Source organism: Chionomys nivalis, chromosome Y, assembly GCF_950005125.1.
Source record: "Chionomys nivalis chromosome Y, mChiNiv1.1, whole genome shotgun sequence".
Lineage (NCBI taxonomy): Eukaryota > Metazoa > Chordata > Mammalia > Rodentia > Cricetidae > Chionomys > Chionomys nivalis.
This window is the reverse complement of record NC_080113.1, coordinates 6,291,490-6,316,867: the sequence shown is the minus strand read 5'-3', so window position 1 is coordinate 6,316,867 and position 25,378 is coordinate 6,291,490. Positions and strand designations below refer to the sequence as shown.

The 25,378-nt window shown below is 38.2% G+C and overlaps 1 pseudogene; it reads left to right on the top strand.

The window, feature by feature from the left end:
- The first annotated feature begins 1,427 nt into the window (after positions 1-1,427).
- LOC130868829 (glyceraldehyde-3-phosphate dehydrogenase-like) lies at positions 1,428-2,434 on the top strand (annotated as a pseudogene).
- Positions 2,435-25,378: the final 22,944 nt, after the last annotated feature.

Genomic DNA, 25,378 nt, shown 5'->3' with positions numbered 1-25,378 from the left:
AAAATGGTTCTCATATACTGGTTTCGGTCATTTTAATGAGAGTATCTTCTACTGTATCCTTCTACAATTTATACACATTTAATTTCGGTTTGGGGCCTATGAAACTACAACTGGCCGGGCGATGGTGGCACATGCCTTTAATCCCAGCACTCGGGAGGCAGAGGCAGGCGGATCTCTGTGAGTTCGAGACCAGCCTGGTCTACAGAGCTAGTTCCAGGACAGGCTCCAAAGCCACAGAGAAACCCTGTCTCGAAAAACCAAAAAAAAAAAAAAAAAAGAAACTACAACTGTTAAAATGCTGAACAGGCATCCTACAGTATATACTATGAATTTCTCCAGGGTATAGCTGGCAGTAACAGCAATTGGGATATAGAATATAATTATTCACATTTTAATGAAAATTATCAAACAAATACTTTATCTTCAGGGCCTAGTAAAAGTTATTGCCAAAAATGTAATAATGATTTTAAACAAGAAATCTTGTATAGCTAAAGTCAATGGTAACTAGAATATTTGTATGCTAATACTGGAACAGGGTTCTAACTTCTGATTAGTTAATTTTCTAACCAAATACACAGAAAAAGAACACTTAATACTTAAACAATTCCATCAATACAAATGCAAATACACATTACAGAGTATGTACAAAATAATATTTCTTATTATTGTATCATGGTTTAGCAGTTAGGTATTTTCTCCTCATCATCCTACCCTTCTTTATATTTATGTAAGATATTTTACCATAAACATTAAAATTTCCAGAAGACTAAAGTCAAAGAAGTAAGCAGAATTAAAATGGTTACAAGTGCGTACACATGACAGAAATTATTATATAAACCACTTATAAGTTCTATTTAGAAGAAAAAGGAACTATCCAATGATCAATGCTTTTTTCAAAGGCACATAAAAGCAAAGAAGACCAAATTAAATAATAGCAATATTTTATTATTTGAACTTTAACCTTAAAACAATCAAAAAGATGATCAAGTTGTTCAGGAGAAAAATCCCAAGCTAATTTTGCTAGTAGGTCATGTACATTCTTCACAATGGCTTCATGCTTTCCTGCCTTCAAAGAAAGGAAACAGAAAAAGGTAAAAGTAAATATAAACAACTGTATTATGACTTTGATAACCCTTAGTTACCTTCTCACCTGAAAGGGTAAGAATAGCCCTTAACATAAAACAATTTCCACTGAAACTAAAGCCACTTAGTTTTTCTACTTAAAGTACTTAATTAAAAAGAAACTGTTAATTTAACTTATTAAATTAATTAAAGAATTAAAAATTAAAACAACAATAATATTCAGGAAAAAAAAACTTAAGTCTATAAAATACAGTAAACTTTTTCAAGATTAGAAACCCAAGTAGGCTCTCTGCTCCTCCCTGTTCTAGGGAGCCTCTTTTATGCAGTACCAGCCTCATTCCAGAGACACAATGGTGAAGGTCGGAGGGAACGGATTTGGCCATATTGGACGCCTGGTTACCAGGGCTGCCTTCACTTCTGGCAAAGTGGACGTTGTTGCCATCAATGACCCTTTCATCGACCTCAACTACATGGTCTACATGTTCCAGTATGACTCCACCCATGGCAAGTTCAAAGGCACAGTTAAGGCTAAGAATGGGAAGCTTGTCATCAACAGGAAGGCCAGCACCATCTTCCAGAAACGAGATCCTGCCAACATCAAATGGGGGATGCCGGCGCAGGGTATGTTGTGGAGTCGACTGGTGTCTTCACCACCATGGAGAAAGCTGGGGCCCACATGATGGGTGGGGCCAAACAGGTCATCAACTCCACCCCTTCTGAGAATGCCCCCATGTTTGTGATGGGTGTGAACTATGACATGTATGACAATTCCCTCAAGATTGTCAGCAATGCTTCCTGTACCACCAACTGCTTAGCTCCCATGGCCAAGGTCATCCATGACAACTTTGGCATTGTGGAGGGACTCATGACCACAGTCCATGCCATCACGGCCACCCAGAAGACTGTAGATGGCCCCTCTAGAAAGATGTGGCGAGATGGCCGTGGTGCTGCCTAGAGCATCATCCCTGCATCCACTGGCGCTGCCAAGGCTGTGGGCAAAATCATCCCACAGCTGAACGGGAAGCTCACAGGCATGGCCTTCCGTGTTCCTACCCCCAATGTGTCCGTTGTGGATCTGACATGACGCCTGGAGAAAGCTGCCAAGTATGACGACATCAAGAAGGTGGTAAAGCAGGCATCTGGGGGCCCACTAAAGGGCATCCTGGGCTACGCTGAAAACCAGGTTGTCTCCTGTGACTTTAACAGTGACTCCCACTCTTCTACCTTTGATGCTGGGGCTGGCATTGCTCTCAATGACAACTTTGTAAAGCTCATTTCCTGGTAAGACAATGAATTTGGCTACAGCAACAGGGTGGTGGACCTCATGGCCTACATGGCCTCCAAGGAGTAAGAAGCCTGCCCTGGACCACCCATCCCAGCAAGGACACAGCAAGAGAGAGGCCCTCGGCTGCTGAGCAGTCCCTGTCCTAACTCAACCCTTGACACTGAGCATCTCCCTCACAGTTTCCACCCCAGAACCCAAGAATTCCAGGAGGAGCTTAGGAAGCCCTATTCTCTTGAATAAAGTTAACTACACCCGTCAAAGAAAAAAAAAAAAGAAACCCAAGTATTCAAAAAAATCAACCACAATGCTCAAAAAGGCTCCATCCTAAAGTTGCAGGAATAATTCAAAATATATAAATGAACATAAAGGCCCAGCAATAGTGGTGTACACCATTAATCCCAGCACTGGGGAGGTAGAGGCAGGCAGATCTCTGAGTTCAGTGTAGGGGAAGCCCAGCGCGTTAACCCCCTCCCCGCCTGTCTCGGCTGAGTTTCCCAGCGTTCAAGCTTGGTTGGCAGCAGTACAGCTTCGGCAGAACAAGCACAACCCCGCTGCAGTTCTAGCCAGCGGTTACTGCCAGAGCCACAGTCTCTGAAGTAAGGCAGGCGGAACACAGGGCACATGACTCGATCCGAGCACGCTCCCGCGATCACTCTAACTTCTCAGGCAGCCCCATCCACGCCTGCCTCGGCTGCGTCTGGCTTCGGCTCTGCCCAGTTTTCTGGCCCTCCCACTGCTGTTTACAGCCATACTCTAATTCACACAGTCTGTGGTTTAACTTCCAGTTTTGAGCCAGACCTCCTCGAAACACTCAGAGGCTAGTTTCAATTTTCTTAGACCAAATGTTATTATGGAAATTTTATCATCATTTGCTTTCACAGGACCCCCTAAGAAGAACGTCGCCCCCATCAGCTTAAAGCAATCTTAGAGGACGACGTCCCTCTCCCAACAGAGTTTGCCCTCAGGTTTAGGGACATCATTTAGTGGTTGATATAGTGTTGAGGGGATGAGGAAGGGTACTTTCATGAAAAAAAAAAGGGGGATTGACTGGTTTGATGGGATGATTGGTACTGATTCTTGTATACTGATATATTGAATATTAAATGTGAGTATGCTTCTACCACTATTTACTGTATAAGAGTATGTTTATACCTGTTTATATTGTATTAATATATTTACCGTATCGCAATGTACATTTCTACCTCTGATATTATTTATGTAATGACATTGTTTACAGTTGGAGATCATTGTCCTCATATATTGCACAGTTGTTTATTCTCTTAGTCTTCAAGTTAGATAGGTATTGAAAATTATGTTTGTCATATTTATATTTAGGATAATCAGGTCTTTTAGATACATAGAGATTATATTTAGTATAGATAGTATAATCTTCAATCTCTTCGAAGAGCTGTAGAAAATGGCCTTTAACCTAACCTAGAATTCCGTGCCAACGAGACACAATCACTCCTAGCAACACCGCTCTACTCCCAAGAGAACATTGAGCACCAAAGACACTCCACTAGGAGCTTGTCTTCTTGGCAGAACTGGCCTTTGGGTTAAAAAAAAAGCGCATACCTCAACTACTGACAAAGATACAGAATATCCATAAGTGGATGAAACAGGATTGTCTTATCTTGCCAAGACAAGGTAGGACAGTTCTAAAAAAGTTTCTTGCCTTTGATAATGATATGTCAGTTATGTTAGGCCTTAGCCAAAGTTGGTTGACTCAACATTGCAAACGAAACTTTGCCCAGGTAGTCAGTTGTCTCTGTCATTTGTTTCACATTTTGGAAATTTCTCATTTGTTCTTCCTGGTCGCTTAAGTAATATTACTTCCCTTCTCAGATCTTTGACTGAGTTGAAGATTAGATAATTGCAGTTACTCTCTACATTATTTAGACTCCTTGAAATAGAATGTTTAGTAAAACTTTTGTTATATGTTTCTTGCTCAATATTGTTTGTTATTTGTAATTTTATATTTATTATTTGTTCCTATTGTATATAGTTGTATTTGGGTTGGTTCTGTCTTATTTAGACAAAAGGGGGAGATGTAGGGGAAGCCCAGCCAATCACCTTGCTTGAAGGGCGGGATCCCCTTAGGCTAATATTTACTTAAAAATCTTGCAGGTGTGCTCCCTGCCTTCCCTTCTGTTTCCTGCTCTTCATTGGAACCTTGGTTTTGGAAGTGATCCCCTTCTTCCCCTTAATAAAGCTGATGTTAAAGCTAGCCTGATTAATCCTATTTGCCAGTCATTTACGCCCCATCAGTTCAGAGCTAGTATTATCTACAAAGAAAGTCCAGGACAGGCTCCAAAGCCACACTGTTTCGAAAACTATTTCAAGAAACAGTCTCAAAAAAAACAAAAATAAATAAATAAATTTAAAATTAACTGAAAAAAAAACACATAACCGAATTGTTAGATTAAGAAATAGTCTCTGACAAAATCCAAGAGATCTTCATGATAAAAGTCCTAGAAGGATTAGGGATATCTCAACATAACAAAGGCAGTTTACAGAAAGATTATAGCCAACAGCACCTTGAATGGAGAGCAAAGAATGAGGAACAAGACAAGGTTATCCACTCTCCACATCTATTCAAGATTTGTTGTCTTAGTTAGAGTAATAAGACAATAGGAGATCAAAGGGTTAAAAATTGAAAAGGAAGAAGTTAAAATATCTTTATTTATAAATGATATGGTAACACACACAAGTTACCGAAGACTAATTCCACCAGGAAATTTCTATAGCTGATAACACTTTCAGCAAAGGATCTGCACACAAAATTAACTCACAAGTATCAGGAGCCTTCCTATACACAAATGGCAAGCAGTCTGAGAAAAAACTCAGGGAAAAAAACACCTTTTATAAAAGCTTCAAATATAAAGTAACCTGGGTATTTTGAACTAAGCAAATAAAAGACCTGTATGAAACTTAAAGTCATGAAAAAATAAACTGAAGAAGACACCAGTACACTGAAAAACCTGTCTGTGCTCATGGATCAGTAGGATAAAATAGTAAAAATGGCCATGCTACTAAAAGCTATCTACAGAACCAATGCCACTTTCATCAAAATCCCAACACAATTCTTAACAAATCTTGAAAGGTCAGTCAAACTGTAGAAGAATGAAAATAGATTTATAATTATTACCCTGAAAAAAACACTTCAAACAGATGAAAGACCCCAACATAAAACCACTTACACTGAACCACATAGAAGAGAAAATGAGAACAGTCTTGAACTCACTGACATAGAAATAGACAAGAATAGTACAAGCAGTGAGATCAATAACTAAGGGGCTGGAGAGATGGATCAGAGGTTAAGAACATTGCCTACTCTCTCAAAAGGTCCTGAGTTCAATTCCCAGCAACCACATGGTGGCTCACAGTCACCTGTAATGGGGTCTGGTGCCCTCTTCTGGCCTGCAGGCATACACACAGACAGAATACTGTATCATCGTAAAAATGGCAATTCTACCAAAGGCAATCTATAGATTCAATGCAATCCCCATCAAGGTCCCAACAAAATTCTTCACAGACCTTGAGAGGACAATAATCAACTTTATATGGAAAAACAAAAAACCCAGGATATCCAAAACAATCTTATACAATAAAGGAACTTCTTGGAGGCATTACCATCCCTGACTTCAAACTCTATTACAGACCTACAGTAATGAAAACAGCGTGGTATTGGCACAAAAACAGAGAAGTCGACCAATGGAATCGTATAGACGACCTGGATTTTAACCCACAAACCTATGAACACCTCATTTTCGATAAAGGAGCTAAAAGTATACAATGGAAGAAAGAAAGCATCTTCAACAAATGGTGCTGGCACACCTGCATGTCAACCTGTAGAAGAATGAAAATAGACCCATATCTATCACCATGCACAAAACTCAAGTCCAAATGGATCAAAGACCTCAATATCAATCCGAACACACTGAACCTGATAGAAGAGAAAATGGGAAGTACCCTTCAACATATGGGCAAAGGAGATCACTTCCTATGTATAACCCCAGCAGGACAGACATTAAGGGCAACATTGAATAAATGGGACCTCCTGAAACTGAGAAGCTTCTGTAAAGCAAAGGACACTGTCACTAAGAAAAAAGGCGACCCACTGACTGGGAGAAGATCTTCACCAACCCTGCAACAGACAAAGGTCTGATCTCCAAAATATATAAAGAACTCAAGAAACTAGACTTTAAAAGGATAATTAACCCAATTAAAAAATGGGGCACTGAACTGAACAGAGAATTCTCAACAGAAGAAGTTCAAATGGCCAAAAGACACTTAAGATCATGCTCAACCTCCTTAGTGATCAGAGAAATGCAAATCAAAACAACTTTAAGATACCATCTTAAACCTGTCAGAATGGCTAAAATCAAAAACACCAATGATAGCCTTTGCTGGAGAGGTTTTGGAGAAAGGGGTACCCTCATCCATTGCTGGTGGGAATGCACACTTGTGCAACCACTTTGGAAATCAGTGTGGCGGTTTCTCAGAAAAATTGGGATCAACCTACCCCTGGACCCAGCAATACCACTCTTGGGAATATACCCAAGAGATGCCCTATCATATGACAAAAGCATTTGTTCAACTATGTTCATAGCAGCATTATTTGTAATAGCCAGAACCTGGAAACAACCTAGATGTCCTTCAATGGAGGAATGGATGAAGAAAGTGTATAATATATATACACATTAGAGTACTACTCTGCGGTAAAAAACAATGACTTCTCGAATTTTGCATTCAAATGGATGGAAAATGAAAATACTATCCTGAGTGAGGTTACCAGACCCAAAAAGATGATCATCGGATGTACTCACTCATAATTGTTTTCTAGCAATGGATAGGGTCCACTGAGTCTATAATCTGTGATCCTAAAGAAGCTAAACAAGAGGGTAAACCCAAGAAAAAACATATAGTTATCCTCCTGGCTATGGGAAATAGACAAGATTGCCATGCAACAAACTGGAATCTTGGGGGTGGGGTGGGATGGGGGTGAGGGGAGATGGGGAGAGAAAAGTGTGAAGGAGATGATGAGGGGAACTGGGGAAATCGGGGTGATTGGGGATAAAGGAAGGTTGGATAGGGGAGCAGGGAAACTCATATCTTAGTTAAGGGAGCCACCTAAGGGTTGGCAAGAGACTTGAACTTGGAGTGGCTACCAGGTGCCCAGGGCAATGTCCGCAGTTAGTTCCTTGGGCACCTGACGATAGGGAACCTGAAATGAACCTATCCTATAGCCATACTGATGAATATCTTGCATATCACCATAGAACCTTCATCTAGCGATGGATGGAGATAGAGACAGAGACCCACACTGCAGCACCGGACTGAGCTCCCAAGGTCCTACTGAGGAGCAGAAAGAGGGAGAACATGAGCAAGGAAGTCAGGACCACGAGGGGTGCACCCACCCACTGAGACAGTGGGGCCGATCTATTGGGAGCTCACCAAGGCCAGCTGGACTGCAATTGAAAAAGCGTGGGATAAAACCGGACTCTCTGAGCATGGTGGACAATGAGAGCTGACAAGAGGCCAAGGACAATGGCACGGGGTTTTGATCCTACTTCATGTTCTGGCTTTGTGGGAGCCTAGACAGTTTGGATGTTCACCTTCCTAAACCTGGATGGACGGGGGAGGACCTTGGACTTTCCACAGGGCAGGGAACCCTGACTGCTCCTGGGACTGGAGAGGGAGGAGAAGAGGAGTGGGCAGAGGGGGAGAGGGGCGGGAGGAGGGGGAGGGAAATGGGAGGTAGGGATGAAGCAGAATTTTTTTTTCAATAAAAATAAAAATTAAAATTAATCTTATCATCATGTACAATACAAATATTGTGATTTCAAAACTTTATTAGAGAGTTTTAAATGAAGATTTGAATGAATTTACAGCTCCTAAATATGCTAATTTTATTTTTAACAAAACAAACTGTTTAACAAAACAAACTTTCTTTTTTATTTTTTTAAAAATGATGGCTACACTTTATGATGTTTATTATGTTTTACATATAATTCCTGGATCTGGATATATTGTTTCAAGAAAGTGAAGGGAAGGTATTATATATAAGATCCTCCATGGATGTCTGGTGAAATTGTTTTGTTTTTTATAAGCTAAATTTAAGTAATATCACATTTAATTACTTCACTGTTAACCATAATATGACATCAACTTTATAAAAATTTTAAATCTTATGCTTGGTTAATATATGTTATAGCACTTCTCTTAGGTTTACATATGTTAGGATATTATTTAATAATTTACATTGTTTTAGCAGCTAATATGTCTATGAAAATAAACCTAAAAAATAAGGACAATCCCCTGTCAGAAAAAAAAATTCTTAGTGGTAAGTTTATAAATGTATATTTTTCCTTTTCAGTTCATAACCTTTAACTTCCAAATAGTTCTGTAGGGCTACTTGATGACTTGTTTAAGCAATCTTTTCAATTATCATCTCAAATCAAATGGTATTTTCATAAAAAATAAAGTTGTTTACTATCATTGTATTGCTTCCAACATTCTCTAACCTATCTAAGAGCCACAATACTGTACATTTATTTATTTTCTTGTACACTTTGTACCAATCAAAATGAGAAACAAAGTGTACTAAAATGCAATATCAACATAGTGGTAATTGAAAAAAATTTAAAATCAGCAACATTCAATACACTTCAACAAAATAAGTCAGTTTCTTCCTATTTATTTTCTTTACTTAAAATAAAGTTTCTTAAGCCATGTCTACTTTATTGATTTTTAATAAATTTTGCAAGTTTATTTTAGTGAAAAAAAAATAAAAGTACATAACAAAACAAAAAAAAAGAGAGAGACTGAAGCAACATGTACAGGGCCTACATCAGGTCCTCTATGAATATATTATGACTTCCAGGTTAAATGTTTTTATGGAATTACTGAATGTGCAAAGTGGTGGTTCTCTGATTCTTGTGCCTTCTCTTGGGCTCTTTTCCTTCTGTTGAGTTGCCTTGATCAGACTCAATGTGGCTGCTTTTGTTTTATCTTGCATTTTACACTGTTATAAAAGAATTAATGAACAAATGAAACCTAGACACTATAATACCTACAGGGATTAATAACTACTCCAGGAGAGGACTAATGTTTAGCAATAGTTGAACAATGAATAATAGATTCTGGGCGGTGGTGGCGCAAGCCTTTAATTCCAGCACTTGGGAGGCAGAGACAGGTGGATTTCTGTGAGTTCAAGGCAGCATGGTCTACAAGGTTAGTTTCAGGATAAGCTCCAAAGCTACGGAGAAACTCTGTCTCGACAAAACAAAAATAAAAAATAAAAATAAATAAAAAATAAAAAAAAATAGATTCCACAGTTTTTTGTGTGCTTTTATTTAGCTAAAGTTTGAGGTTTGTTTTTGTACTTTGTTTCCTGGGTTTGTTGTTATACTTCCTTCCTTTTGTTTGAGAAAGAACTTAAAATTTGGGTGGATAGACAGGGAGGAAGAAATGATCTGAAAAGACTTGGGTAAAATCAAATTATAATTAAACTTAAGTTGTTTTAAATAATTAAAAATTTTAAATCATAATTAAGACATATGAAATTCTGCCTTAATAGTCATATATTTAGAAACAACTATTGGAGTCAATCAAGTCAGCATATTCATTATCTCACAGTCTTTTAGTCTGAGTGCCTAAATGTTATATTATTCAATTTGTCTCTCTCTGTCGGTCTGTTTTGAGACAGAGTTTCTCTCTGTTGTCCTGGCTGAGCTGGAACTCACTCTGTACACCAAGCTAGCCTTAAATCCTGATATCTGCCTGCCCCTGTCTCCCAAGTTCTGGGATTAAATGTGTGTGCCACCACCACCAGCCTATTATCTACTTTGTAATATATACTTATATGTTATTGTTATAATTCTTATGCTGTGTATTTTTATTTAATGTTTCATATGTATCTGTGATATTATATATTTAAAATTTAAAGAAATGATGAATAAAGGCCTTTGCTCTATTAAAAAAGAAAAAATGGAACCTAAATGTTTAATGAAGGAAAGATAAAATATTTTGTCTGAACAAAAATCTTGGTAGCATCTCTATAGTTGTTCCTTGCTGTCAGTTTCAGTAATTCTTCTGAGACCATCTCCTTTTGTTTTCCTGGTGACCCACTATCTACTAGGGACCCTAGAGGTGCCACACTTGTCTGGAACCTAGGTAGTCTAACTGTGCACGCCTTACCCTCTTTCATTCTGGTTTCTGGAGAGTACTCTTAGACTTTCTGCTACCTGCCCATCTCAGCTCCTCCTCAACCTCTACCTCTTCCATTTTCTTTATACTTATTCACATCCTTAATAGTAATCATAGTCCTGCTTCTGACTTGAAGACCCTGAAAGAACTCCAGGATTGGTTGCCATGGAGGTCCGATAGCATATCACTACAGCAACTTGGAAGTGCTTGGGGCCTAAACCCCAACTCTAATCAGATTTCAGAACTGAACTGTAAAACTGAGATCCAACCATCATTCTTCTGGCCAATCAACTGTCAGATTGGAGTAATAGATTCAACAAAGCTCTATTCCAATAAACACCATGACTCCAGATAAACAGAGTCAGTGTAGACACAACATGAATAACAAAGACAATATGGCTTCTCCTAGAACATAGCAACACTACTGTTTGAGGTCTGAAAAAGTAATTTATTGGAAGTACATATCTAGTATTTCAAAATAGCTTTTATAAACATGATAAAAAACTTAAAACGATAAAAAACAAAGTTGAATGAAATAAAAATTCAAGACATGAAAGTATAGATGAAGAAAAAAATAGAACTGGTAAAGAAAAGGCGAACCAAAATGAAGTTCAAAATCAAAATCTTAGTATGTAAGTTCAGAGGGTAAAACACATAATTAGAATAAAAGAAACAAAAGACTTCCAGGGCTTAAGATACAGTAAACAAATAAAAAGAAGATACTTAGAGAAAATGCTAAACTTAAAAGAAAAATCAAGGCACAAATTATGTAGGAAATCCTGGGCATTATGTAAAGACCAAACCTATGAATAATAGATAAAAAGGAAGGAAGGCCAGTTTAAAGGCAAAAAAAACAAGACAAAAAACAAACAAACAAAAAACCACACAACAATGAAACACTAAAGGAACAGAACAAGATTAAAAGGTGCAAAAGAAAATGAACAAGTTAACATGTAAAGGCAGGAATAACACTTTTATTGGACTGCCTGAACAGGTATTTACAGGCTCTAAGAGACCATAGATGCTAGCCCAACCTAATATAACAAGCAAAACTACCATTCACATTCTATGGAGAAAGAAAATATCTCAAGAATAATATACATTTAAGTAATTTCTGTTCACCAATGCAGATCTAAGAGGCACTAGATGGAAAATTTCAATCTGAAGAAAAGGTTACGTATAATTCCCAAAGAATACAAGTAATAAATAACCCCACTGAAAATTTTCAATCTGAAGGAAAGGTTACCTATAATTTCAAAAGAATACAAGTAATAAATAACCCCAAAACAGTCATATTCAAAATTGGCATGGGGCAAAAACCTAGAAAAAAGCAAGGTAATATGATGCTCAATAATAAATTTCAATATCAATGGCCTCAATTATGTAATAAAAGCACATTCATGATCAGACTAGATTTGGAAATGGGACCAATCTTTCTGCTGTATCTGAAAAACAAATAATAAACAGACTTTTGGGGTAAAAGAATGGAAAAAAAAACTATCCCAAACAAATTGATGCAAAACCAAACAAATATATATGATAAAATGGCACTGAGACATAGAGATGAAGAACAAGCCCCACCAGGAGCAAAACCAGTCCTGGGACACGGGCAGAACAGGATTGATCCAGTTACCAGATCCACAGTTAACAATTTCCACCAGAACAGGTTCAGGAGAGTAACAGCTGAGCAAGTAGCCAGAGCCAGAGACTGCTGAGGGTCCGGATGAGAATCCAGGACCTTCAAGGGAGTAGACCTAAGCCAACACCCCAGTGGGTCTGGTTGAGAATCTAGGACCTCCCAGGAACTAGACCTGAGTCTGGGCATGAGTGAACCTGGGTCCTCTGAAAGAATAGGCAGGAACCAGAGATGTCAGAGGAGCCTGAGTCTGGGACCTCAGAGAGAGTAGGCCTGAGCCATGACTTCTGTGGGTTCAGGCATTGGTCAAGGACATCAAAGGCAGGAACCTGGAACCTCTGTGGGTCCTAGCATGAGTTTGCGAGCTCTGAGGAAGTAAACAGGTCCTAGGTGGGTTTCAGGTGACTAGGTGGGTTTCAGGTGAGCCTGGGACCTCTGAGGCAGTAGACTGGAACCAGAAACCTTTCCAGGTCCAACTCCAATCCAGGAACTTCTGTAGGAGGGAATCTAGACCAGGATTTACAGATACAGGTCAAAGCCAGTAACCTAGGCCAAAGTTGACCTGAGGCAATAAACTCCACCTTTGGAAACAAATTACACAGGAGTGGAACTGAACAAGACACCTAAGACAGAGAGGGCCTGAGGAAACAAGCTCCAGGGGAGCAGAAGCCAGGAGTAAATCCAGTGCTGGAAGCCAACCCATTCCCAGAACACTGGTGGATCAGGACTGAGACAGCAACCAGATCCAGAGTCAACAATCTCCACCAGAAGAGGTCCAACTCCAAGCCAGGGACTTCTTCAGAAGAAGATCCAGAGCAAGATTTACAGAAACAGATCAAAGCCAGCAGGCTAGGCCAAAGAAGGCCTAAGACAGCAAACTCCAAGGGAGCAGAGCAAACCACAGGAGCACTGAGCTATCTCCAGGAACAGGAGTAACAAACGGGGCAACTAGAACTGTGACATTGACTGTACCATGAGGAACAACCATCTGAATTTTGGATTCACTGGCACCTAGAAGATTATTCAACAGAATCTCAGACAGCCCCAACCACACCTATTAGAGGAAAAGATGAGTAGGATAGGTAAGATCACATGCTACACCACAAAGAGCAACACAATACCAGTAAAACATAAAGACCCTACAAAAGCAAGACCTGAACAACCAAATATGGATGAACCAGAAGAAAATGATCTGAAAAATATCCTGAAAGACTTTAAGACAATCCTGAAGCCATTTTGACAATTCTGAATCCTCTCAGCCTCCGTGCCATAGCGCTTCCCCTCCTCCCCTGGGAACCAAGGACCTAACAGCTACACTCACACGTACTCAGTTCATGAACAATTACCCATATACGTATGTTTTGATTTGATCCCCTGGGAAACGGGGTCAAAATAACCTCTTAACTCACCTGATCTGGCAACAGCTCTCCAGTCAATTATTGGTAATAGCCCTTTCGAATAAGCCAATCAAAATAGTCAAAGAACAACCCCCCTTGCTTCTGTGGCCCCTTTAAAAGTAGCCTGTGCCATCTATTCGAGGTCCCTTGTCCCTCGGCTTCCCGAATGCTGGGGGACCCTGTCATGACAGAATTAATAAAATCCTCATGCTTTTGCATTGGCTGTGATGTATGAGATGGTCTCTGGGGACGACTCCTCCTCGGTGTTTGGACGCTAGAGTCCAACAAACTCAAGAGTACATTTGAAATTCTTAAAGATGAAATGAGAAATTACCTTAGAGAAATGGAGAGCCGGGTGGTGGTGGTGCACACCTTTAATCCCAGCACTCATGAGGCAGAGGCAGGCGGATCTCTGTGAGTTCGAGACCAGCCTGGTCTAGAAGAGATAGTTCCAGGACAGGAACCAAAAAGCTATGGAGAAACCCGGTCTCGGGGGGGTGGGGGGGAAGAAATGAAGAAAAAGATAAATAAAAAATTGGAAGATAGCAGCAAATCACTTAAAGAAAACCAAGAAAAAGATATCAAACATATAAAGGAAACTATCCAGGACTTAAAAACTGAAATAGAAACAATAAAGAAAACACAAACCAAAGGAATTATAGAAACAAATCGTGAGAAAAAGATCAGGAGCCACAATGCAAGCATGAACAGCAGAAGATAAAAAATGAAAGAGAATATCATGCACTGAAGATACAATAGAGGAAACAGACTCATCAGTTAAAGAAAACATTAAATCTAACAAAAGCTTAACCCAAAATATCCAGGAAATATGAGACACCATGAAAAGAACTAACCTTAGAACAATAGGTTAGAAGAAAAAGAAGTTCAACTCAAAGGCATAGAAAATTCATTTAACAAAATCTTAGAAGAAAACTTCTTTCCCGACTTAAAGATATGCCTATGAAGATACATGAAGCTTACAGAACAACTAATAGACTGGATCAAAAAAAAAAAAAGTCCCCTCGCCACATAATAATCAAAACACTAAACATACAGAGTAAAGAAAGAATATTAAGAGCTGCAAAGGAAAAAGGCTAAGTAACATATAAAGGTAGACCTATCAGAATTGCACCTGACTTTTCACTGAAAAAAAAAAGCCAGAAGGTTATGGTCAAGCATTATGCAGACATTAAGAGACCATGGATGCCAGCTGAGACTACTATATCCAGCAAAACTATCAATCACCATAGAAAGTTAAAACAAGATACCCCATGACAGATCTAGATTTCATCAATACCTACCCACAAACTAATACTAGAAGGAAAACTCCAACCCAAGGAAGATGGCTACACCAATAAAAACACAGACAAATGATCTCATTACAGCAAATCCCCCCTCCCCCAAATACACAAATTAACATCACCAATGATGAAAACTAAATTAACAGAAGATAGCAACCACTAGTCATTAATATCCCTTAATGTAAATGGACTCAACTTACCTATGAAAAGGCACAGGCTAACAGATTGGATACGAAAACAGAATCCATCCTTTTTCTGCATACAAGAAACACATATCAACCTCAACGACAGACACTGTCTCAGAGTAAAGGGTTGAGAAACAATATACCAATAAAATGGTGCTAAGAAACAAGCGGGTGTAGCTATCCTAACATCTAACAAAACAGACTTCAAGCTAAAATCAATAAAAAGAGACAAAGAAGGTCATTTCATATTAGTAACAGGAAAAATCCATCAAGAGGAAATTTCAATACTGAACCCTTTGCCTCAAATACAAGGGCAACCTCATATGTCAATGAAACACTTCTAAAGCTTAAATCATACATCAAACCCCACACACTAATTGTGGGAGACTTCAAAATGCCCTTCTCCACTGGACAGGACAATCAGACAAAAAAAATGAACAGATGTTATGACTCAAATGGACTTAAACAGTTATCTATAGAATATTCAATTCAAAGAGAAAAGAATATATCTTCCTCTCAGTACCTCATGGAACCTTCTCAAAAACTGACCACATACTCTGTAATTAAACAAACCTCAATAAATACAAAAAAATTGGAATAACCCAATGTTCCTTATCAGATCACCATGGTTTAAAACTAGAAGTCATCAGCAATACATATTCCAGAAAACCCACAAACACATGGAAATTAAACAATGCTCACCTGAATCATTAATGGGTCAAGAAAGAAAGAAAGGGAGAAATTAAAGACTTCCTAAAATTCAATGAAAATGATCAAACAACATACCCAAATTTATGGGGACACAATGAAAGCAGTGTTAAGAGGAAGTTCATAACACTAAACTCATAAAGAACCTGAAAAATTCCACATTAGTGAATTAACAGAACAATTGAAAAGTTTAGAACAAAAAGAAGCAAACTCACTTAAGAGAACTAGACAGCAGGAAATAATCAAATTGAGAGCTGAAATAAAAAAATAGAAACAAAGAGAACAATACAAAGAATCAATGAGACAAAGAGTTGGTTCTCCGAGAAAATAACGAAACAGACAAACCTTTATCCAAACTAACCAAAAGGCAGAGAGATAATATCCAAATTAACAAAATCAGAAATGAAAGGGGACATAACAACAGATACGAAGGAGGCAATACAGAGGATCATCAGGTCATATTTTGAAAATCTGTACTCCACAAAGTTGGAAAACTTAAAGAAAATGGACAACTTTCTATTACCAAAATTAAATCAACACCAGATAAGCAAATTTAAAAAAAACGTATAACTGCTGAAGAAATTGAAACGGTCATCGAAAGTCTCCCAACCCAAAAAATCCCAGGGCCAGATGGTTTCAGCTCAGAATTCTATAAGACTTTCAAAAAAGAACTAATACCAATACTCCTCAAATTATTCCACACAATAGAAACAGAAGGAACATTGCCAACCTCTTTTTATGAGGCTAAAATTACCCTGACAACCAAACCACAGAAAGACATTACTAAGAAAGAGAATTACAGACCAATCTCACTCATGAACACTGATGCAAAAATACTAAATAAAATACTGGCAAATCGAATCAAAAAACATATCAGAACCATCATCCACCATGATCAAGTCAGATTCATCCAGCAGATGCAGGGATGGTTCAACATATGAAAATCTGTCAACGTAATCCACCATAAAAACAAGCTGAAAAATAAAAACCACTTGATCATCTCATTAGATGCCGAAAAGTTTTCAAAAAGATACAACATCCCTTCATGATAAAGGTCTTGGAGAGAGAAGGATATAAGGAAATACCTAAACATAATGAAGGCAATATACAGCAAGCCAATAGCCAACATCAAGCTACATGGAGAGAAACTCCCAGTGATTACACTGAAATCAGGAACAAGAAAAGGTTGTCCACTCTTGCCATATCCATTCAATATAGTTCTTGAGATCCTAGCTAGAGCAATAAGACACCAAAGGGTTATCAAGGGGATACAAATTGGAAAAGAAGAAGTCAAACTCTCACTGTTTGCTGATGATATGATAGTTTATATTAGTGATCCCAAAAATTCTACCTAGGAACTTCTACAACTCATAAATACTTCCAGCAATGTAGCAGTATAGAAGATTAATTTTTTAAAAAATCAGTAGCTCTCTTTTACACAGATGAAAAACCGGCTGGGGAAGAATTCAGAGAATTAAAATCGTTCACAATAGCCACAAATAGCATAAAATATCTCGGAGTAAGTCTAATCAAAAAAGTGGAAGACTTGTATGACAAGAACTTTAAATCTTTGAAGAAAGAAATTGAAAAAGACACCAGAAAGTGGAAAGATATTTTATGCTCTTGGGTAGGCAGAATTAACATAGTAAAAGTGACAATCTTACCAAAAGAAATCTACAGATTCAACACAATGCACATCAAAATCCTTCAAAGATCTCGAAAGAACAGTATTCAACTTCATATGGAAAAGCAAAAAAAGAAAAACAAAACAAAACAAAACAAAAAAACAGTATAGCAAAAACAATTCTGTACAATAAAAGAACGTCTGGTGGCATCACAATCCCTGACTTCAAACTCTACTACAGAGCCTGGTATTGGCATCAAAACACACAGGAGGACCGATGGAACTGAATCGAAGACATGAATAACAATTCAAACATCATCAAATACCTGACCGTTGATAAAGAAGCAAAAAATATCAAATGGAAAAAAGAAAGCATATTTAACAAGTGGTGCTGGCAAAACTGGATATCAACATGTAGAAGAATGAAGATAGACCCGTATCTATCACCATACACAAAACTCAAGTCCAAATGGATCAAAGACCTCAACATAAACTTAGCCACAGTGAACCTTATAGAAGAGAAATTGAAGTACACTTGAACGCATTGGCACACGGAACCACTTCCTAAATATAACCCCAGCAGCACAGACACTGAGAGAAACAATTAATAAATGGGACCTCCTAAACTGGAAAAGCTTCTGTAAAGCAAAGGACATGGGCAACAAGACAAAACGACAGCCTACAGAATAGGAAATTATCTTCACTAATCCCACATCAGACAGAGGTCTGATCTCCAAAATATACAAAGAACTCAAAAAATTGAACACCAAAAGATCACATAATCCAATGAAAAAACGGAGCACAGACCTAAACAGAGAACCCTCAACAGAGGAATCTAAAATGGCTGAAAGACACTCAAGGGTCCAACATCCTAAGTCATCAGAGAAATGCAAATCAAAACAACTCTGAGATTCCATCTTTCACCTGTAAGAATGGCCAAGATCAAAAACACTATGACAACTTAAACTGGAGAGGCTGTGCGGTAAAGGGAACACTTCTACACTGCTCGTATGAATGCAAGCTGGTACCGCCCCTTTCAATATTAGTGTGGCAATTTCTCAGAAAATTAAGAAACAGCCTCCCTCAAGAACCAGTAGTACCAGTTTTGGGTATATATCCAAAGGATGCTCAATCGTGCCACAAGGACATGTGCTCAACTATGTTCACAGCAGCTTTGTTTGTCATAGCCAGAACCTGGAAACAACCTAAATGTCCCTCGACTGAAGAATGGATATGGAAAATGTGGTGCACTTACACAATGGAGTACTACACAACAGAAAACATAACAGCTTGAATTTTGCAGGAAAATGGATGGAGCTGGAAAACATTATTCTGAGCGATGTATCCCAGACACAGAAAAAGAATATCACATGTACTCACTCAGAGGTGTTTTTCAAACATAAAGCAAAGAAAGCCAGCCTACAAACCACAATCCCAGGGTACTTAGACAACAATGAGGACACTAAGAGAGACTTACATAGATCTAATGTACATGGGAAGTAGAAAGTAGAAAAAGATACGATCTCCTGAGTAAATTGGGAACATGGGGATCTTGGGGGAGGATTGAAGGGGGAATGGGAGAGAAAGGGAGGGGAGCAGAGAAAAATGTAGAGCTCAATAAATATCAATTTAAAAAAAGGAAAAAGGGAGTTAAAGACGAAAGCTACATATTAATTAAAGAAACTTAAAAATGGAGGACATTACAGTTCTAAACATTTATGCACACCACACAAGGGAACCTAAGTTCATTAAAAAAAAAAAAAGGAAAGAAAAAGGAAAACCACTCCCGAGAGCTAAAATTACATACTGACAATAATGTAGTAGGTGTCCTCAATAACCTATTCTTGGCAATAGACATGATAACCAAACTAAACTCAAACAGAAAAATGCTTGAGTTAATTTCATAAGCCAAATATCCTGGAAGTTATCCATAGAATATGCCAAACAAATAATAAACAATACATTTTTATTCTCAGATATTATAAAATTCCCACCAAGACTGATCACATATAGTATTAACAATTACAGGAAAATTGAAGTAACACCCTGTATCCCATCTGACCATAATGGAATAAAGTTGCATATGACCATAAAAATGGCAAAAGCACATAATCTCTTGGAATCTAAACAATTCACTACTTACAGACATTGGATCAAAACAGAAAAAAAAGAAGAAAATCAGGAACATTTTTTCGAACTAAATGAAAGGAGAAGCACAACATACCCAAAATAGTAAGATATACTTGAAAGCACTACAGAAATCAAGATTAAATAACAGCAAAAGAGTAGACAAAAATAGTATCTGATTCCAGGAATTAAAAAAATAATAAAAAGGTCAGTGAAATAGAATCAATTAAATAGTACTTTGGGTTAATAAATAAAACTGGCAAACCCTTAGCTAAATTAACCAAGAGATACATAGCTCTAATTAGTAAAAGAAAGGAAAATAAAGATATTAAAACAGGCACAAAGCAAATCCAAAGAATCATAAGGATGTATTTTAAATATATGTACCAGCAAAGCAAAAAATGTATTAGTAGATGATTTTTATTATATACCACTTACCAAAGATCATTCTGGATAAAATTTAAAGACTCCTAAACCCTAGGGTAATACAAGCAGTTATAAAAATCTTTTAAACAAATAAAATTCAGGTCGGTTCGAATCAAGAGAATTTCCCAGACCATCAAAAAGCTATCAGTACTTCTCAAATTATTTCCAAAAGTAGGTACTCGAGGAAAAATTTCCTATTCTTTTTAGATACCACTATTATTCTGATACCACAACAAAACAAGGTTCACTCCTACTGACTAGAGTTCATGATGCTTACAGATGCTAAACTTTATACCAGAGTATAAATGTTATCAATAACACCCGACTTTTTTTTTTTTTTTTCAAGACAGGGTTTCTCCGTAGCTTTTTTGTTTTCGGTCCTGGAACTAGTTCTTGTAGACCAGGCTGGCCTCGAACTCACAGAGATCCGCCTGCCTCTAGCTCCCGCGTGCTGGGATTAAAGGCGTGGGCCACCACCGCCCAACTTAACACCCAACATTTTAAAGACCTATAACAGCAGCTTGTCTATAAGGTTTACTGGTATACTTGGCACTGTTATTGTGGGAACATCTACTTTTGACAAATTAATGCTCACTTCATGAGACGCAACCACTATCTTGTACTATGAAAGGGCCAAGAATCTGAACCTGGATAGATCATGGGCCCTAGAGGAAAATCTAGTTCGCTTCTTCTGCTAAATGAATCCAGTAATGAAATGACACACACTGACATAGTGTTACTCCCACAAAAAGTGTACTGTTCAACCTCTTCAGAGAATTTACCTGTAATAACCAGACAATGTGCAGAATTAAGATTTTGCATCGCCCAGTACTACATGGGATATCTTTATCTAGTTCCTCTTTTCAGGGATCTGAGATCTTTACAGGATACAGAAAGAATGTAAGATCCAGAGGTGGTAGATGTCGCTCAAGAAAACAATGTCTTCTAAACAAGGGCACACAAGACCCACATGTGTACAAACTAGACAAAATCTCAACCCAGAGAAAAGTGGGCACAAAGTCCCACCAACAGCCAAAAGATATTTGTAACTGACAGCTGCTGGAAAGGGAAAATACAGTTTTCTCAAATGGAGTGACACTGCATCAATCAAGTACACTCTTCTGCCCATGCTCAGGAATAGCTGATCAACAGAAAATTAGTACCATTTGTTTGTAAGTGCCTTAAAATTTTCTGTGCTATATAATATTTCTTTGTTTGAAAAGTTTTGTTTTCATTTCTTTTGTTATTGTTTTGAGACAGAAAATGAACACGGAAGTTGCATGGAGAAGATATAGAAGAGTTGGGGGAAAAAGAATAAAGAATATGATAATGACGATAAAGCATAGGGAAAAATTTAAATTGCCAACTAAGAAAATTCTGCAAACAGCTTTGTAATTTAGATATAGAGATGTAACACTGCACAAGTTTTCTGTGAGAAAATAAACAAAACAAAACAAACCTATCATTAAGCTCAGCTTGCCCCAAAAGCATCCCTTTCCATCTGTGGGATCATAGGATTCCCCAACTCAGCCTGCTTTGGGGCTGAGGGTCTGGGGACAAAGTGGTGAGGGCAACAGCTGCAGGATTTTCTTTGTCCCACTGAGCCTGCAACTAGCAAGTGCGCCCTTTTGTCTGCAAGGTCCCTGGCCAGCAAGTGGCCCGGATACTGTACCAGATGATCCGTCCTTCTGGAGGGGTGACTGTCATTGCCATTTTCCTTTTATGAAGCTACAGTTACCCTGATACCAAAACCAGACAAAGACCCAACCATGAAAGAGAATTACAGGCCAATCTCACTCATGAACATCGACGCAAAAATTCTCAATAAAATACTGGCAAACCAATCCAAGAACACATTAGAAAAATTATCCATTATGATCATCCCAGAGATGCCAGGTTGGTTCAACATTCAAAAATCTATCAATGTAATCCATTATATAAATAAACTGAAAGAAAAAAAACCCCATATGATCGTTTCATTAGATGTTGAAAAAGCATTTGACAAAATTCAACATCCCTTTATGATAAAGGTCTTGAAGAGATTAGGGATACAAGGATCATATCTAAATATAATAAAAGCAATATACAGCAAACCAACAGCGAATATCAAATTAAATGGAGAGAAACTCAAAGCCATTCCACTAAAATCAGGAACAAAACAAAGCTGTCCACTCTCATCATATCTCTTCAAAATAGTGCTTGAAGTTCTAACAATAGCAATAAGACAACATAGGAAGATCAATGGGATTCAAATCGGAAAGAATTCAAACTTTTGTTATTTGCAGATGATATGATAGTGTACATAAGTGACCCCCAAAACTTTACCAAGGAACTCCTACAGCTGATAAACACCTTCAGTGATGTGGCAGGATACGATCAACTCTAAAAAATCAGTAGCCCTCCTATACACAAAAGTTAAGGAAGCAGAGAGGGAAATCAGAGAATCTTCACCTTTCACAATAGCCAAAAATAGCATAAAGTATCTCAGGGTTACACTAACCAAGAAAGTAAAAGTTATATTTGAGAAAAACTTTAAGACTTTGAAGAAAGAAACTGAAAAGGACACAAGAAAATGGAAGGATCTTCCATGCTCTTGGATTGGTAGGATTAACATAGTAAAAAATGTAAATTCTACCAAAGGCAATCTATAAATTCAATGCAATCCCTATCAAAATCCCAACAAAATTCTTCACAGACCTTGAGAGAACAATAATCAACTTTATATGGAAAAACAAAAAATCCAGGGTAGCCAAAACAATCCTATAAAATAAAGGTACTTCTGGAGGCATTACCATCCCTGACTTCAAACTTTATTATCGAGCTACAGTAATGAAAACAGCTTGGTATTGGCATAAAAACAGAGACGCCTGCCCAATGTAATCAAATGGAAGACCTGGATATTAAACCACAAACCTATTAACACTTGATTTTCGACAAAGGAGCTAAAAGTAAACAATGGTAGAAAGAAAGCATCTTCAACAAATGGTGCTGGCACAACTGGATGTCAACCTGTAGAAGAATGAAAATAGATCCATATCTATCACCATGCACAAAACTCAAGTCCAAATGGATTAAAGACCTCAATATAAATCTGACCACACTGAACCTGACAGAAGAAAAAGTGGGAAGTAGACTGCAACACATGAGCACAGGAGACCGCCTCCTACGTATAACACCAGTAGCACAGACAACAAGAGCAACAGTGAATAAATGGGACCTCCTGAAACTGAGAAGCTTCTGTCGGGCAAAGGACACCGTCACTAAGACAAAAAGGCAACCTACTGAAAGGGAGAAGATCTTCACCAACCGTGCAACAGACAAAGGTCTGATCTCCAAAATATATAAAGAACTCAAGAAACCGGACATGAAAATTATAATTAACACAATTAAAAAATGGGGTACTGAACTGAAAAGAGAATTCTTGGAAGACAAAGTTCAAATGGCTAAAAGACACTTAAGGTCATGCTCAACCTCCTTAGTGATCAGGGAAATGCAAATCAAAACAACTCTGAGATACCATCTTATACCTGTCAGAATGGCTAAAACCAAAAACACCAACGATAGCCTTTGCTGGAGAGGGTGTGGAGCAACGGGAACACTCATCCATTGCTGGTGGGAATGCAAACTTGTGCAACCACTTTGGAAATCAGTGTGGCGGTTTCTCAGGAAATTGGGCATCAATCTACCTCAGGATCCAGCAATACCACTCTTGTGAATATACCCAAGAGATGCTCAATCATACTAAAAACGCATTTTTTCAGCTATTTTCATAGCAGCATTATTTGTTATTGCCAGATCCTGGAAACAACCTAGATGCCCCTCAACGGAAGAATGGACAAAGAAAGTGTGGAATATGTACACATTAGAGTACTACTCAGTGGTAAAAAATAAAGACATTTTGAATTTTGCACGCAAATGGATGGAAATAGAAAACACTATCCTGAGTGAGGTAACCCAGACCCAAAAAGATGAATATGGTATGTACTCACTCATTAGTAGACTCTAGCCATAAACAAAGGACATTAAGCCTAGAACCCAAATAACAAATTGGAAATTGAAAGCAAACAAGATTCCCGGGCAAAAGTTGGGAGCATGGAGGTGAGAGTGGAGGTGTGGCTGGGGGAAGGGGAGAGGGGGAGAGAGAATGGAAAAGGGAAAGACTGGAGAGTGTTTGGGAGAGTGGGAGGGTGGAGATGGAGGAAGGGTGGATATAGGAGCAGGGAAGAAGATATCTTCATTAAGGGAGCCATTTTAGGGTTGGCTCTAGAGGGGATCCAAGGTGTGTCCATGGGGATGTCCCCAGCTAGGTCCTTGGGCAGCAGAGTAGAGGGTTCCTGAACTGTCCTTGCCCCACTATCACACTGATGATTAGCTCGAATGTCACCATAGAATCTTCGTCAGGCGGGATGGAGATATAAATATAAACCCTCATCAGAGCAATGGACTTAGCCCCCAGGGTCCAGTTGAAGAGCAGAAGGAGGGAAAAGATGAGCAAGGAAGTCAGGACCACGAGGGATTGGGCCACCGACTGAGACAGTGTCCCTATCTAATGGGAGCTCACCAAATCCAGCTGGACCAGGACTGAAGGAGCATGCGATTAAAATCAGACTCTCTGAAAGTGGTTGAAAATGGGGGCTGAAGGAGAAGCCACTGGTAAAGGTACTGGGATTTGTTTCTACTGCATGTCCTGGCTTTACGGGACCCTAGTCTATTTGTATGCAAAGCTTCCTAGGCCTAGGTGAGGGGAGGCTTGGACTTCCCACAGGGCAGGTTTCCCTGCACTCTCTTAAGGAGGCAGGGTAAGGGGGGAGGTTGAGTGGGGGAGCACGGGAGGGGAATGGGAGGAGGGAAGTGTAAATTTTTGAATTGAAAAATTAAAAGAAAATTACACAGCATATTCTAGCACAATAAGGTTATTTATTATTAAAAGTTCCAATCTAACATAACAATCATAGGTTTTTGGAAGTAATATAGTAATAATTTTTTTCCAATTTTTCACACTTCCTTCTTCAAAGACTATAAGAAAAACTTCTACAATTATTAAATTCTTTATACTTTTTCCATCATTATTCCTTCCAAAATTATTTCACTAGATGGTTTTGTAATATATAATCACCTATATATGGGCATCTTCTTTTTTAAAATATTCCTGAGATATTATGAATAAAATAGCTTACTGAAATTGTAGTAATACAAATCTGTTACTCAAGTCACTAGACAAAAACTATAAATTTATTAAATTTTTACTCTCTTAAGAAAATTTCTTACCTGTGCTGCCCAGATATTATTAAGATCCTGTAAAGTAAGAGCCTTTTCTTTAATGACAAAACGCAGAATCTTCTCTAGCTTTTCCACATACTGTAGCTGATGAAGACTATCTTGTAAGACTATGGAT